The sequence below is a fragment of the Schistocerca americana genome, chromosome 5, assembly GCF_021461395.2.
Source record: "Schistocerca americana isolate TAMUIC-IGC-003095 chromosome 5, iqSchAmer2.1, whole genome shotgun sequence".
In the NCBI taxonomy this organism is placed as follows: domain Eukaryota; kingdom Metazoa; phylum Arthropoda; class Insecta; order Orthoptera; family Acrididae; genus Schistocerca; species Schistocerca americana.
In genome coordinates, this window is record NC_060123.1 from 5,625,833 (window position 1) to 5,643,537 (window position 17,705).

Genomic DNA, 17,705 nt, shown 5'->3' on the forward strand with positions numbered 1-17,705 from the left:
AACACATAGTATTTCATAGCGACGCAATTTCCGTGTGAATTCGTCAATGTTTGGGAGTGAGGGATGCAGTAAAGAAGGATTAGTGGATCGGAAATGTGATTGTCGTATCCCAAAAGAAAATCCTGTCGTTTCCATAGAAACGTTACTCGATTTAGAAGGAAATGTCTTAGAACACATAGTACCCGTATTTCATAGCGACGGAATTTCCGTGTGAATTCGTCAGTGTTTGGGGGTGAGGGATGCAGTAAAGAAGGATTAGTGGATCGGAAATGAGATTGTCGTATCCCAAAAGAAAATCCTGTCGTTTCCATAGAAACGTTACTCGATGTAGAAGGAAATGTCTTAGAACACATAGTACTCGTATTTCATAGCGACGGAATTTCCGTGTGAATTCGTCAGTGTTTGGGAGTGAGGGATGCAGTAAAGAAGGATTAGTGGATCGGAAATGAGATTGTCGTATCCCAAAAGAAAATCCTGTCGTTTCCATAGAAACGTTACTCGATTTAGAAGGAAATGTCTTAGAACACATAGTACTCGTATTTCGTAGCGACGCAATTTCCGTGTGATTTCGTCAATGTGTGTGAGTGAGGGATGCAGTAAAGAAGGATTAGTGGTACGGAAATGAGATTGTCGTATCCCAAAAGAAAATCCTGTCGTTCCATAGAAACGTTACTCGATTTAGAAGGAAATGTCTTAGAACACATAGTACTCGTATTTCATAGCGACGCAATTTCCGTGTGAATTCGTCAATGTTTGGGAGTGAAGGATGCAGTAAAGAAGGATTAGTAGATCGGAAATGTGATTGTCGTATCCCAAAAGAAAATCCTGTCGTTTCCATAGAAACGTTACTCGATTTAGTAGGAAATGTCTTAGAACACAAAGTACTCGTTTTTCATGGCGACGCAATTTCCGTGTGAATTCGTCAATGTGTGGGAGTGAGGGATGCTGTAAAGAAGGATTAGTGGATCGGAAACGTGATTGTCGTATCCCATAAGAAAATCCTGTCGTTTCCATAGAAACGTTACTCGATTTAGAAGGAAATGTCTTAGAACACATAGTATTTCATAGCGACGCAATTTCCGTGTGAATTCGTCAATGAGTGGGAGTGAGGGATGCAGTAAAGAAGGATTAGTGGATCGGAAATGAGATTGTCGTATCCCAAAAGAAAATCCTGTCGTTTCCATAGAAACGTTACTCGATTTAGAAGGAAATGTCTTAGAACACATAGTACTCGTATTTCATAGCGACGGAATTTCCGTGTGAATTCGTCAATGTTTGGGAGTGAGGGATGCAATAAAGAAGGATTAGTGGATCGGAAATGAGATTGCCATATCCCAAAAGAAAATCCTGTCGTTTCCATAGAAACGTTACTCGATTTAGAGGGAAATGTCTTAGAACACATAGTATTTCATAGCGACGCAATTTATGTGTGAATTCGTCAATGTGTGGGAGTGAGGGATGCAATAAAGAAGGATTAGTGGATCGGAAATGAGATTGTCGTATCCCAAAAGAAAATCCTGTCGTTTCCATAGAAACGTTACTCGATTTAGAAGGAAATGTCTTAGAACACTAAGTACTCGTATTTCATAGCGACGCAATTTCCGTGTGAATTCGTCAATGTGTGGGAGTGAGGGATGCAGTAAAGAAGGATTAGTGGATCGGAAATGAGATTGTCGTATCCCAAAAGAAAATCCTGTCGTTTCTATAGAAACGTTACTCGATTTAGAAAGAAATGTCTTAGAACACATAGTATTTCATAGCGACGCAATTTCCGTGTGAATTCGTCAATGTTTGGGAGTGAGGGATGCAGTAAAGAAGGATCAGTGGATCGGAAATGTGATTGTCGTATCCCAAAAGAAAATCCTGTCGTTTCCATAGAAACGTTACTCGATTTAGAAGGAAATGTCTTAGAACACATAGTACTCGTATTTCATAGCGACGGAATTTCCATGTGAATTCGTCAATGTTTGGGAGTGAGGGATGCAGTAAAGAGAGATTAGTGGATCGGAAATGAGATTGTCGTATCCCAAAAGAAAATCCTGTCGTTTCCATAGAAACGTTACTCGATGTAGAAGGAAATGTCTTAGAACACATAGTACTCGTATTTCATAGCGACGGAATTTCCGTGTGAATTCGTCAGTGTTTGGGAGTGAGGGATGCAGTAAAGAAGGATTAGTGGATCGGAAATGAGATTGTCGTATCCCAAAAGAAAATCCTGTCATTTCCATAGAAACGTCACTCGATTTAGAAGGAAATGTCTTAGAACACATAGTACTCGTATTTCCTAGCGACGCAATTTCCGTGTGAATTCGTCAATGTGTGTGAGTGAGGGATGCAGTAAAGAAGGATTAGTGGATCGGAAATGAGATTGTCGTATCCCAAAAGAAAATCCGGTCGTTTCCATAGAAACGTTACTCGATTTAGAAGGAAATGTCTTAGAACACATAGTACTCGTATTTAATAGCGACGCAATTTCCGTGTGAATTCGTCAATGTGTGGGAGTGAGGGATGCAGTAAAGATGGATTAGTGGATCGGAAATGAGATTGTCGTATCCCAAAAGAAAATCCTGTCGTTTCCATAGAAACGTTACTCGATTTAGAAAGAAATGTCTTAGAACACATAGTATTTCATAGCGACGCAATTTCCGTGTGAATTCGTCAATGTTTGGGAGTGAGGGATGCAGTAAAGAAGGATTAGTGGATCGGAAATGTGATTGTCGTATCCCAAAAGAAAATCCTGTCGTTTCCATAGAAACGTTACTCGATTTAGAAGGAAATGTCTTAGAACACGTAGTACTCGTATTTCATAGCGACGGAATTTCCGTGTGAATTCGTCAGTGTTTGGGAGTGAGGGATGCAGTAAAGAAGGATTAGTGGATCGGAAATGAGATTGTCGTATCCCAAAAGAAAATCCTGTCGTTTCCATAGAAACGTTACTCGATTTAGAAGGAAATGTCTTAGAACACATAGTACTCGTATTTCGTAGCGACGCAATTTCCGTGAGATTTCGTCAATGTGTGTGAGTGAGGGATGCAGTAAAGAAGGATTAGTGGATCGGAAATGAGATTGTCGTATCCCAAAAGAAAATCCTGTCGTTTCCATAGAAACGTTACTCGATTTAGAAGGAAATGTCTTAGAACACATTGTACTCGTATTTCATAGCGACGCAATTTCCGTGTGAATTCGTCAATGTTTGGGAGTGATGGATGCAGTAAAGAAGGATTAGTGGATCGCAAATGTGATTGTCGTATCCCAAAAGAAAATCCTGTCGTTTCCATAGAAACGTTACTCGATTTAGAAGGAAATGTCTTAGAACACAAAGTACTCGTTTTTCATGGCGACGCAATTTCCGTGTGAATTCGTCAATGTGTGGGAGTGAGGGATGCAGTAAAGAAGGATTAGTGGATCGGAAACGTGATTGTCGTATCCCAAAAGAAAATCCTGTCGTTTCCATAGAAACGTTACTCGATTTAGAAGGAAATGTCTTAGAACACATAGTATTTCATAGCGACGCAATTTCCGTGTGAATTCGTCAATGAGTGGGAGTGAGGGATGCAGTAAAGAAGGATTAGTGGATCGGAAATGAGATTGTCGTATCCCAAAAGAAAATCCTGTCGTTTCCATAGAAACGTTACTCGCTTTAGAAGGAAATGTCTTAGAACACATAGTACTCATATTTCATAGCGACGGAATTTCCATGTTAATTCGTCAATGTTTGGGAGTGAGGGATGCAGTAAAGGAGGATTAGTGGATCGGAAATGTGATTGTCGTATCCCAAAAGAAATTCCTGTCGTTTCCATAGAAACGTTACTCGATTTAGAAGGAAATGTCTTAGAACACATAGTACTCGTATTTCATAGCGACGCAATTTCCGTGTGAATTCGTCAATGTGTGGGAGTGAGGGATGCAGTAAAGACGGATTAGTGGATCGGAAATGAGATTGTCGTATCCCAAAAGAAAATCCTGTCGTTTCCATAGAAACGTTACTCGATTTAGAAGGAGAAGTCATAGAACCCATAGTAATTCATAGCGACGCAAATTTCCGTGTGAATTCGTCAATGTGTGGGAGTGAGGGATGCAGTAAAGACGGATTAGTGGATCGGAAATGAGATTGTCGTATCCCAAAAGAAAATCCTGTCGTTTCCATAGAAACGTTACTCGATTTAGAAGGAAATGTCTTAGAACACATAGTACTCATATTTCATAGCGACGGAATTTCCATGTTAATTCGTCAGTGTTTGGGAGTGAGGGATGCAGTAAAGGAGGATTAGTGGATCGGAAATGTGATTGTCGTATCCCAAAAGAAAATCCTGTCGTTTCCATAGAAACGTTACTCGATTTAGAAGGAAATGTCTTAGAACACATAGTACTCGTATTTCATAGCGACGGAATTTCCGTGTGAATTCGTCAATGTTTGGGAGTGAGGGATGCAGTAAAGAAGGATTAGTGGATCGGAAATGAGATTGTCGTATCCCAAAAGAAAATCCTGTCGTCTCCATAGAGACGTTACTCGATGTAGAAGGAGATGTGTTAGAACACATAGTACTCGTATTTCATAGCGACGCATATTCCGTGTGAATTCGTCAATGTGTGGGAGTGAGGGATGCAGTAAAGAAGGATTAGTGGATCGGAAGTGAGATTGTCGTATCCCAAAAGAAAATCCTGTCGTTTCCATAGAAACGTTACTCGATTTAGAAGGAAATGTCTTAGAACACATAGTATTTCATAGCGACGCAATTTCCGTGTGAATTCGTCAATGTTTAGGAGTGAGGGATGCAGTAAAGAAGGATTAGTGGATCGGAAGTGAGATTGTCGTATCCCAAAAAAAGTCCTGTCGTTTCCATAGAAACGTTACTTGATTTAGAAGGAGAAGTCATAGAACCCTAGGTAATTCATAGCGACGCAATTTCCGTGTGAATTCGTCAATGTGTGGGAGTGTGGGATGCAGTAAAGAAGGATTAGTGGATCGGAAATGTGATTGTCGTATCCCAAAAGAAAATCCTGTCGTTTCCATAGGAACGTTACTCGATTTAGAAGGAAATGTCTTAGAACACATAGTACTCGTATTTCATAGCGACGCAATTTCGGTGTGAATTCGTCAATGTGTGGGAGTGAGGGATGCAGTAAAGAAGGATTAGTGGATCGGAAATGAGATTGTCGTATCCCAAAAGAAAATCTAGTCGTTTCCATAGAAACGTTACTCGATTTAGAAAGAAATGTCTTAGATCACATAGTATTTCATAGCGACGCAATTTCCGTGTGAATTCGTCAATGTTTGGGAGTGAGGGATGCAGTAAAGAAGGATTAGTGGATCGGAAATGTGATTGTCGTATCCCAAAAGAAAATCCTGTCGTTTCCACAGAAACGTTACTCGATTTAGAAGGAAATGTCTTAGAACACATAGTACTCGTATTTCATAGCGACGGAATTTCCGTGTGAATTCGTCAATGTTTGGGAGTGAGGGATGCAGTAAAGAAGGATTAGTGGATCGGAAATGAGATTGTCGTATCCCAAAAGAAAATCCTGTCGTCTCCATAGAATCGTTACGCGATGTAGAAGGAGATGTCTTAGAACACATAGTACTCGTATTTCATAGCGACGGAATTTCCGTGTGAATTCGTCAGTGTTTGGGAGTGAGGGATGCAGTAAAGAAGGGCTAGTGGATCGGAAATGAGATTGTCGTATCCCAAAAGAAAATCCAGTCGTTTCCATAGAAACGTTACTCGATTTAGAAGGAAATGTCTTAGAACACATAGTACTCGTATTTCGTAGCGACGCAATTTCCGTGTGAATTCGTCAATATGTGTGAGTGAGGGATGCAGTAAAGAAGGATTAGTGGATTGGAAATGAGATTGTCGTATCCCAAAAGAAAATCCTGTCGTTTCCATAGAAACGTTACTCGATTTAGAAGGAAATGTCTTAGAACACATAGTACTCGTATTTCATAGCGACGCAATTTCCGTGTGAAATCGTCAATGTTTGGGAGTGAGAGATGCAGTAAAGAAGGATTAGTGGATCGGAAATGTGATTGTCGTATCCCAAAAGAAAATTCTGGCGTTTCCATAGAAACGTTACTCGATTTAGAAGGAAATGTCTTAGAACACAAAGTACTCGTTTTTCATGGCGACGCAATTTCCGTGTGAATTCGTCAATGTGTGGGAGTGAGGGATGCAGTAAAGAAGGATTAGTGGATCGGAAATGTGATTGTCGTATACCAAAAGAAAATCCTGTCGTTTCCATAGAAACGTTACTCGATTTAGAAGAAAATGTCTTAGAACACATAGTATTTCTTAGCGACGCAATTTCCGTGTGAAATCGTCAATGTGTGGGAGTGAGGGATGCAGTAAAAAAGGATTAGTGGATCGGAAATGAGATTGTCGTATCCCAAAAGAAAATCCTGTCGTTTCCATAGAAACGTTACTCGATTTAGAAGGAAATGTCTTAGAACACATAGTACTCGTATTTCATAGCGACGCAATTTCCATGTTAATTCGTCAATGTTTGGGAGTGAGGGATGCAGTAAAGAAGGATTAGTGGATCGGAAATGTGATTGTCGTATCCCAAAAGAAAATCCTGTCGTTTCCATAGAAACGTTACTCGATTTAGAAGGAAATGTCTTAGAACACATAGTACTCGTATTTCATAGCGACGCAATTTCCGTGTGAATTCGTCAATGTGTGGGAGTGAGGGATGCAGTAAAGACGGATTAGTGGATCGGAAATGAGATTGTCGTATCCCAAAAGAAAATCCTGTCGTTTCCATAGAAACGTTACTCGATTTAGAAGGAGAAGTCATAGAACCCATAGTAATTCATAGCGACGCAAATTTCCGTGTGAATTCGTCAATGTGTGGGAGTGACGGATGCAGTAAAGACGGATTAGTGGATCGGAAATGAGATTGTCGTATCCCAAAAGAAAATCCTGTCGTTTCCATAGAAACGTTACTCGATTTAGAAGGAAATGTCTTAGAACACATAGTACTCATATTTCATAGCGACGGAATTTCCATGTTAATTCGTGAATGTTTGGGAGTGAGGGATGCAGTAAAGGAGGATTAGTGGATCGGAAATGTGATTGTCGTATCCCAAAAGAAAATCCTGTCGTTTCCATAGAAACGTTACTCGATTTAGAAGGAAATGTCTTAGAACACATAGTACTCGTATTTCATAGCGACGGAATTTCCGTGTGAATTCGTCAATGTTTGGGAGTGAGGGATGCAGTAAAGAAGGATTAGTGGATCGGAAATGAGATTGTCGTATCCCAAAAGAAAATCCTGTCGTCTCCATAGAAACGTTACTCGATGTAGAAGGAGATGTGTTAGAACACATAGTACTCGTATTTCATAGCGACGCATATTCCGTGTGAATTCGTCAATGTGTGGGAGTGAGGGATGCAGTAAAGAAGGATTAGTGGATCGGAAGTGAGATTGTCGTATCCCAAAAGAAAATCCTGTCGTTTCCATAGAAACGTTACTCGATTTAGAAGGAAATGTCTTAGAACACATAGTATTTCATAGCGACGCAATTTCCGTGTGAATTCGTCAATGTTTAGGAGTGAGGGATGCAGTAAAGAAGGATTAGTGGATCGGAAGTGAGATTGTCGTATCCCAAAAAAAGTCCTGTCGTTTCCATAGAAACGTTACTTGATTTAGAAGGAGAAGTCATAGAACCCATAGTAATTCATAGCGACGCAATTTCCGTGTGAATTCGTCAATGTGTGGGAGTGAGGGATGCAGTAAAGAAGGATTAGTGGATCGGAAATGTGATTGTCGTATCCCAAAAGAAAATCCTGTCGTTTCCACAGAAACGTTACTCGATTTAGAAGGAAATGTCTTAGAACACATAGTATTTCATAGCGACGCAATTTCCGTGTGAATTCGTCAATGTGTGGGAGTGAGGGATGCAGTAAAGAAGGATTAGTGGATCGGAAATGAGATTGTCGTATCCCAAAAGAAAATCTAGTCGTTTCCATAGAAACGTTACTCGATTTAGAAAGAAATGTCTTAGATCACATAGTATTTCATAGCGACGCAATTTCCGTGTGAATTCGTCAATGTTTGGGAGTGAGGGATGCAGTAAAGAAGGATTAGTGGATCGGAAATGTGATTGTCGTATCCCAAAAGAAAATCCTGTCGTTTCCACAGAAACGTTACTCGATTTAGAAGGAAATGTCTTAGAACACATAGTACTCGTATTTCATAGCGACGGAATTTCCGTGTGAATTCGTCAATGTTTGGGAGTGAGGGATGCAGTAAAGAAGGATTAGTGGATCGGGATTGAGATTGTCGTATCCCAAAAGAAAATCCTGTCGTCTCCATAGAATCGTTACTCGATGTAGAAGGAGATGTCTTAGAACACATAGTACTCGTATTTCATAGCGACGGAATTTCCGTGTGAATTCGTCAGTGTTTGGGAGTGAGGGATGCAGTAAAGAAGGGCTAGTGGATCGGAAATGAGATTGTCGTATCCCAAAAGAAAATCCAGTCGTTTCCATAGAAACGTTACTCGATTTAGAAGGAAATGTCTTAGAACACATAGTACTCGTATTTCGTAGCGACGCAATTTCCGTGTGAATTCGTCAATATGTGTGAGTGAGGGATGCAGTAAAGAAGGATTAGTGGATTGGAAATGAGATTGTCGTATCCCAAAAGAAAATCCTGTCGTTTCCATAGAAACGTTACTCGATTTAGAAGGAAATGTCTTAGAACACATAGTACTCGTATTTCATAGCGACGCAATTTCCGTGTGAAATCGTCAATGTTTGGGAGTGAGAGATGCAGTAAAGAAGGATTAGTGGATCGGAAATGTGATTGTCGTATCCCAAAAGAAAATTCTGGCGTTTCCATAGAAACGTTACTCGATTTAGAAGGAAATGTCTTAGAACACAAAGTACTCGTTTTTCATGGCGACGCAATTTCCGTGTGAATTCGTCAATGTGTGGGAGTGAGGGATGCAGTAAAGAAGGATTAGTGGATCGGAAATGTGATTGTCGTATACCAAAAGAAAATCCTGTCGTTTCCATAGAAACGTTACTCGATTTAGAAGGAAATGTCTTAGAACACATAGTATTTCTTAGCGACGCAATTTCCGTGTGAAATCGTCAATGTGTGGGAGTGAGGGATGCAGTAAAAAAGGATTAGTGGATCGGAAATGAGATTGTCGTATCCCAAAAGAAAATCCTGTCGTTTCCATAGAAACGTTACTCGATTTAGAAGGAAATGTCTTAGAACACATAGTACTCGTATTTCATAGCGACGGAATTTCCATGTTAATTCGTCAATGTTTGGGAGTGAGGGATGCAGTAAAGAAGGATTAGTGGATCGGAAATGTGATTGTCGTATCCCAAAAGAAAATCCTGTCGTTTCCATAGAAACGTTACTCGATTTAGAAGGAAATGTCTTAGAACACATAGTATTTCATAGCGACGCAGTTTCCGTGTAAATTCGTCAATGTTTGGGAGTGAGGGATGCAGTAAAGAAGGATTAGTGGATCGGAAATGAGATTGTCGTATCCAAAAAAAAAAAAGTCCCGTCGTTTCCATAGAAACGTTACTTGATTTAGAAGGAGAAGTCATAGAACCCATTGTAATTCATAAAGACGCAATTTCCGTGTGAATTTGTCAATGTGTGGGAGTGAGGGATGCAGTAAAGAAGGATTAGTGGATCGGAAATGTGATTGTCGTATCCCACAAGAAAATCCTGTCGTTTCCATAGAAACGTTACTCGATTTAGAAGGAAATGTCTTAGAACACATAGTACTCGTATTTCATAGCGACGCAATTTCCGTGTGAATTCGTCAATGTGTGGGAGTGAGGGATGCAGTAAAGAAGGATTAGTGGATCGGAAATGAGATTGTCGTATCCCAAAAGAAAATCCTGTCGTTTCCATAGAAACGTTACTTGATTTAGAAAGAAATGTGTTACAACACATAGTATTTCATAGCGACGCAATTTCCGTGTGAATTCGTCAATGTTTGGGAGTGAGTGATGCGGGTAAAGATGGATTAGTGGATCGGAAATGTAATTGTTGTATCCCAAAAGAAAATCCTGTCGTTTCCATAGAAACGCTACTCGATTTAGAAAGAAATGTCTTAGAACACATAGTATTTCATAGCGACGCAATTTCCGTGTGAATTCGTCAATGTTTGGGAGTGAGGGATGCAGTAAAGAAGGATTAGTGGATCGGAAATGAGATTGTCGTATCCCAAAAGAAAATCCTGTCGTTTCCATAGAAACGTTACTCGATTTAGAAGGAAATGTCTTAGAACACATATTACTCGTATATCGTAGCGACGCAATTTCCGTGTGAATTCGTCAATGTGTGTGAGTGATGGATGCAGTAAAGAAGGATTAGTGGGTCGGAAATGAGATTGTCGTATCCCAAAAGAAAATCCTGTCGTTTCCATAGAAACGTTACTCGATTTAGAAGGAAATGTCTTAGAACACATAGTACTCGTATTTCATAGCGACGCAATTTCCGTGTGTATTCGCCAATGTTTGGGAGTGGGGGATGCAGTAAAGAAGGATTAGTGGATGGGAAATGTGATTGTCGTATCCCAAAAGAAAATCCTGTCGTTTCCATAGAAACGTTACTCGATTTAGAAGGAAATGTCTTAGAACACATAGTATTTCATAGCGACGCAATTTCCGTGTGAATTCGTCAATGTTTAGGAGTGAGGGATGCAGTAAAGAAGGATTAGTGGATCGGAAGTGAGATTGTCGTATCCGAAAAAAAGTCCTGTCGTTTCCATAGAAACGTTACTTGATTTAGAAGGAGTAGTCATAGAACCCACAGTAATTCATAGCGACGCAATTTCCGTGTGAATTCGTCAATGTGTGGGAGTTAGGGATGCAGTAAAGAAGGATTAGTGGATCGGAAATGTGATTGTCGTATCCCAAAAGAAAATCCTGTCGTTTCCATAGGAACGTTACTCGATTTAGAAGGAAATGTCTTAGAACACATAGTACTCGTATTTCATAGCGACGCAATTTCCGTGTGAATTCGTCAATGTGTGGGAGTGAGGGATGCAGTAAAGAAGGATTAGTGGATCGGAAATGAGATTGTCGTATCCCAAAAGAAAATCTAGTCGTTTCCATAGAAACGTTACTCGATTTAGAAAGAAATGTCTTAGAACACATAGTATTTCATAGCGACGCAATTTCCGTGTGAATTCGTCAATGTGTGGGAGTGAGGGATGCAGTAAAAAAGGATTAGTGGATCGGAAATGAGATTGTCGAATCCCAAAAGAAAATAGTGTCGTTTCCATAGAAACGTTACTCGTTTTAGAAGGAAATGTCTTAGAACACATAGTACTCGTATTTCATAGCGACGGAATTTCCATGTTAATTCGTCAATGTTTGGGAGTGAGGGATGCAGTAAAGAAGGATTAGTGGATCGGAAATGTGATTGTCGTATCCCAAAAGAAAATCCTGTCGTTTCCATAGAATCGTTACTCGATTTAGAAGGAAATGTTTTAGAACACATAGTACTCGTATTTCATAGCGACGCAATTTCCGTGTGAATTCATCAATGTGTGGGAGTGAGGGATGCAGTAAAGACGGATTAGTGGATCGGAAATGAGATTGTCGTATCCCAAAAGAAAATCCTGTCGTTTCCATAGAAACGTTACTCGATTTAGAAGGAGAAGTCATAGAACCCATAGTAATTCATAGCGACGCAAATTTCCGTGTGAATTCGTCAATGCTTGGGAGTGGGGGATGCAGTAAAGAAGGATTAGTGGATGGGAAATGAGATTGTCGTATCCCAAAAGAAAATCCTGTCGCTTCCATAGAAACGTTACTCGATTTAGAAGGAAATGTCTTAGAACACATAGTATTTCATAGCGACGCAATTTCCGTGTGAAATCGTCAATGTTTGGGAGTGAGGGATGCAGTAAAGAAGGATTAGTGGATCAGAAATGAGATTGTCGTATCCAAAAAAAAAGTCCTGTCGTTTCCATAGAAACGATTCTTGATTTAGAAGGAGAAGTCATAGAACCCATAGTAATTCATAGAGACGCAATTTCCGTGTGAATTTGTCAATGTGTGGGAGTGAGGGATGCAGTAAAGAAGGATTAGTGGATCGGAAATGTGATTGTCGTATCCCACAAGAAAATCCTGTCATTTCCATAGAAACGTTACTCGATTTAGAAGGAAATGTCTTAGAACACATAGTACTCGTATTTCATAGCGACGCAATTTCCGTGTGAATTCGTCAATGTGTGGGAGTGAGGGATGCAGTAAAGAAGGATTAGTGGATCGGAAATGAGATTGTCGTATCCCAAAAGAAAATCCTGTCGTTTCCATAGAAACGTTACTCGATTTAGAAAGAAATGTCTTACAACACATAGTATTTCATAGCGACGCAATTTCCGTGTGAATTCGTCAATGTTTGGGAGTGAGTGATGCGGGTAAAGATGGATTAGTGGATCGGAAATGTAATTGTCGTATCCCAAAAGAAAATCCTGTCGTTTCCATAGAAACGTTACTCGATTTAGAAGGAAATGTCTTAGAAGACAGCCCGCATCTCGAGGTCGTGCGGTAGCGTTCTCGCTTATCACGCCCGGGTTCCCGGGTTCGATTCCCTGCGGGGTCAGGGATTTTCTCTGCCTCGTAATGGCTGGGTGTTGTGTGATGTCCTTAGGTTAGTTAGGTTTAAGTAGTTCTAAATTCTAGGGGACTGATGACCATAGATGTTAAGTCCCATAGTGCTCAGAGCCATTTGAACCATTTGAACCATCTTAGAAAACATAGGACTCGTATTTCAGAGCTACGCAATTTCCGTGTGAATTCGTCAATGTGTGGGAGTGAGGGATGCAGTAAAGAAGGATTAGTGGATCTGAAATGAGATTGTCGTATCCCAAAAGAAAATCCTGTCGTTTCCATAGAAACGTTACTCGATTTAGAAGGAAATGTCTTAGAAGACATAGTACTCGTATTTCATAGCGACGCAATTTCCGTGTGAATTCGTCAATGTGTGAAGGTGAGGGATGCAGTAAAGAAGGATTAGTGGATCGGAAATGAGATTGTCGTATCCCAAAAGAAAATCCTGTCGTTTCCATAGAAACGTTACTCGATTTAGAAGGAAATGTCTTAGAACAGATAGTACTCGTATTTCATAGCGACGCAATTTCCGTGTGAATTCGTCAATGTGTGGGAGTGAGGGATGCAGTAAAGAAGGATTAGTGGATCGGAAATGAGATTGTCGTATCCCAAAAGAAAATCCTGTCGTTTCCATAGAAACGTTACTCGATTTAGAAGGAAATGTCTTAGAACACATAGTACTCGTATTTCATAGCGACGCAATTTCCGTGTGAAATCGTCAATGTTTGGGAGTGAGGGATGCAGTAAAGAAGGATTAGTGGATCGGAAATGTGATTGTCGTATCCCAAAAGAAAATCCTGGCGTTTCCATAGAAACGTTACTCGATTTAGAAGGAAATGTCTTAGAACACAAAGTACTCGTTTTTCATGGCGACGCAATTTCCGTGTGAATTCGTCAATGTGTGGGAGAGAGGGATGCAGTAAAGAAGGATTAGTGGATCGGAAATGTGATTGTCGTATCCCAAAAGAAAATCCTGTCGTTTCCATAGAAACGTTACTCGATTTAGAAGGAAATGTCTTAGAACACATAGTATTTCATAGCGACGCAATTTCCGTGTGAATTCGTCAATGTGTGGGAGTGAGGGATGCAGTAAAAAAGGATTAGTGGATCGGAAATGAGATTGTCGTATCCCAAAAGAAAATCGTGTCGTTTCCATAGAAACGTTACTCGATTTAGAAGGAAATGTCTTAGAACACATAGTACTCGTATTTCATAGCGACGGAATTTCCATGTTAATTCGTCAATGTTTGGGAGTGAGGGATGCAGTAAAGAAGGATTAGTGGATCGGAAATGTGATTGTCGTATCCCAAAAGAAAATCCTGTCGTTTCCATAGAAACGTTACTCGATTTAGAAGGAAATGTCTTAGAACACATAGTACTCGTATTTCATAGCGACGCAATTTCCGTGTGAATTCATCAATGTGTGGGAGTGAGGGATGCAGTAAAGACGGATTAGTGGATCGGAAATGAGATTGTCATATCCCAAAAGAAAATCCTGTCGTTTCCATAGAAATGTTACTCGATTTAGAAGGAGAAGTCATAGAACCCATAGTAATTCATAGCGACGCAAATTTCCGTGTGAATTCGTCAATGCTTGGGAGTCGGGGATGCAGTAAAGAAGGATTAGTGGATGGGAAATGAGATTGTCGTATCCCAAAAGAAAATCCTGTCGTTTCCATAGAAACGTTACTCGATTTAGAAGGAAATGTCTTAGAACACATAGTATTTCATAGCGACGCAATCTCCGTGTGAAATCGTCAATGTTTGGGAGTGAGGGATGCAGTAAAGAAGGATTAGTGGATCGGAAATGAGATTGTCGTATCCAAAAAAAAAGTCCTGTCGTTTCCATAGAAACGTTACTTGATTTAGAAGGAGAAGTCATAGAACCCATTGTAATTCATAGAGACGCAATTTCCGTGTGAATTTGTCAATGTGTGGGAGTGAGGGATGCAGTAAAGAAGGATTAGTGGATCGGAAATGAGATTGTCGTATCCCAAAAGAAAATCCTGTCGTTTCCATAGAAACGTTACTCGATTTAGAAGGAAATGTCTTAGAACAGATAGTACTCGTATTTCATAGCGACGCAATTTCCGTGTGAATTCGTCAATGTGTGGGCGTGAGGGATGCAGTAAAGAAGGATTAGTGGATCGGAAATGAGATTGTCGTATCCCAAAAGAAAATCCTGTCGTTTCCATAGAAACGTTACTCGATTTAGAGGGAAATGTCTTAGAACACATAGTATTTCATACCGACGCAATTTCCGTGTGAATTCGTCAATGTGTGGGAGTGAGGGATGCAGTAAAGAAGGATTAGTGGATCTGAAATGAGATTGTCGTATCCCACAAGAAAATCCTGTCGTTTCCATAGAAACGTTACTCGATTTAGAAGGAAATGTCTTAGAAGACATACTACTCGTATTTCATAGCGACGCAATTTCCGTGTGAATTCGTTAATGTGTGGGAGTGAGGGATGCAGTAAAGAAGGATTAGTGGATCGGAAATGAGATTGTCGTATCCCAAAAGAAAATCCTGTCGTTTCCATAGAAACGTTACTCGATTTAGAAGGAAATGTCTTAGAAGACATAGTACTCGTATTTCATAGCGACGCAATTTCCGTGTGAATTCGTCAATGTGTGGGAATGAGGGATGCAGTAAAGAAGGATTAGTGGATCGGAAATGAGATTGTCGTATCCCAAAAGAAAATCCTGTCGTTTCCATTGAAACGTTACTCGATTTAGAGGGAAAGGCCTTAGAAAACATAGTATTTCATAGCGACGCAATGTCCGTGTGAATTCGTCAATGTGTGGGATTGAGGGATCCAGTAAAGAAGGATTAGTGGATCTGAAATGAGATTGTCGTATCCCACAAGAAAATCCTGTCGTTTCCATAGAAACGTTACTCGATTTAGAAGGAAATGTCTTAGAAGACATAGTACTCGTATTTCACAGCGACGCAATTTCCGTGTGAATTCGTCAATGTGTGGGAGTGAGGGATGCAGTAAAGAAGGATTAGTGGATCGGAAATGAGATTGTCGTATCCCAAAAGAAAATCCTGTCGTTTCCATAGAAACGTTACTCGAATTAGAAAGAAATGTCTTAGAACACATAGTATTTCATAGCGACGCAATTTCCGTGTGAATTCGTCAATGTTTGGGAGTGAGGGATGCGGGTCAAGATGGATTAGTGGATCGGAAATGTAATAGTCGTATCCCAAAAGAAAATCCTGTCGTTTCCATAGAAACGTTACTCGATTTAGAAGGAAATGTCTTAGAAGACATAGTACTCGTATTTCATAGCGACGCAATTTCCGTGTGAATTCGTCAATGTGTGGGAGTGAGGAATGCAGTAAAGAAGGATTAGTGGATCGGAAATGAGATTGTCGTATCCCAAAAGAAAATCCTGTCGTTTCCATAGAAACGTTACTAGATTTAGAAAGAAATGTCTTGAACACATAGTATTTCATAGCGACGCAATTTCCGTGTGAATTCGTCAATGTGTGGGAGTGAGGGATGCAGTAAAGAAGGATTAGTGGATCGGAAATGTAATAGTCGTATCCCAAAATAAAATCCTGTCGTTTCCATAGAAACGTTACTCGATTTTGAAGGAAATGTCTTAGAAGACATAGTACTCGTATTTCATAGCGACGCAATTTCCGTGTGAATTCGTCAATGTGTGGGAGTGAGGGATGCAGTAAAGAAGGATTAGTGGATCGGAAATGAGATTGTCGTATCCCAAAAGAAAATCCTGTCGTTTCCATAGAAACGTTACTAGATTTAGAAAGAAATGTCTTAGAACACATAGTATTTCATAGCGACGCAATTTCCGTGTGAATTCGTCAATGTTTGGGAGTGAGGGATGCGGGTAAAGATGGAATAGTGGATCGGAAATGTAATTGTCGTATCCCAAAAGAAAATCCTGTCGTTTCCATAGAAACTTTACTCGATTTAGAAGGAAATGTCTTAGAAGACATAGTACTCGTATTTCATAGCGACGCAATTTCCATGTGAATTCGTCAATGTGTGGGAGTGAGGGATGCAGTAAAGATGGATTAGTGGATCGGAATTGTGATTGTCGTATCCCACAAGAAAATCCTGTCGTTTCCATAGAAACGTTACTCGATTTAGAAGGAAATGTCTTAGAAGACATAGTACTCGTATTTCATAGCGTCGCAATTTCCGTGTGAATTTGTCAATGTGTGGGAGTGAGGGATGCAGTAATGAAGGATTAGTTGATCGGAAATGTGATTGTCGTATCCCACAAGAAAATCCTGTCGTTTCCATAGAAACGTTACTCAATATAGAAGGAAATGTCTTAGAAGACATAGTACTCGTATTTCATAGCGACGCAATTTCCGTGTGAATTCGTCAATGTGTGGGAATGAGGGATGCAGTAAAGAAGGATTAGTGGATCGGAAATGAGATTGTCGTATCCCAAAAGAAAATCCTGTCGTTTCCATAGAAACGTTACTCGATTTAGAAAGAAATGTCTTAGAACACATAGTATTTCATAGCGACGCAATTTCCGTGTGAGTTCGTCAATGTTTGGGAGTGAGGGATGCGGGTAAAGATGGATTAGTGGATCGGAAATGTAATTGCCGTATCCCAAAAGAAAATCCTGTCGTTTCCATAGAAACGTTACTCGATTAAGAAGGAAATGTCTTAGAACACATAGTACTCGTATTTCATAGCGACGCAATTTCCGTGTGAATTCGTGAATGTGTGGGAGTGAGGGATGCAGTAAAGAAGGATTAGTGGATCGGAAATGAGATTGTCGTATCCCAAAAGAAAATTCTGTCGTTTCCATAGAAACGTTACTCGATTTCGAAAGAAATGTCTTAGAACACATAGTATTTCATAGGACTCAATTTCCGTGTGAATTCGTCAATGTTTGGGAGTGAGGGATGCGGGTAAAGATGGATTAGTGGATCGGAAATGTGATTGTCGTGTCCCATAAGAAAATCCTGTCGTTTCCATAGAAACGTTACTCGATTTAGAAGGAAATGTCTTAGAAAACATAGTACTCGTATTTCATAGCGACGGAATTTCCGTGTGAATTCGTCAATGTTTGGGAGTGAGGGATGCAGTAAAGAAGGATTAGTGGATCGGAAA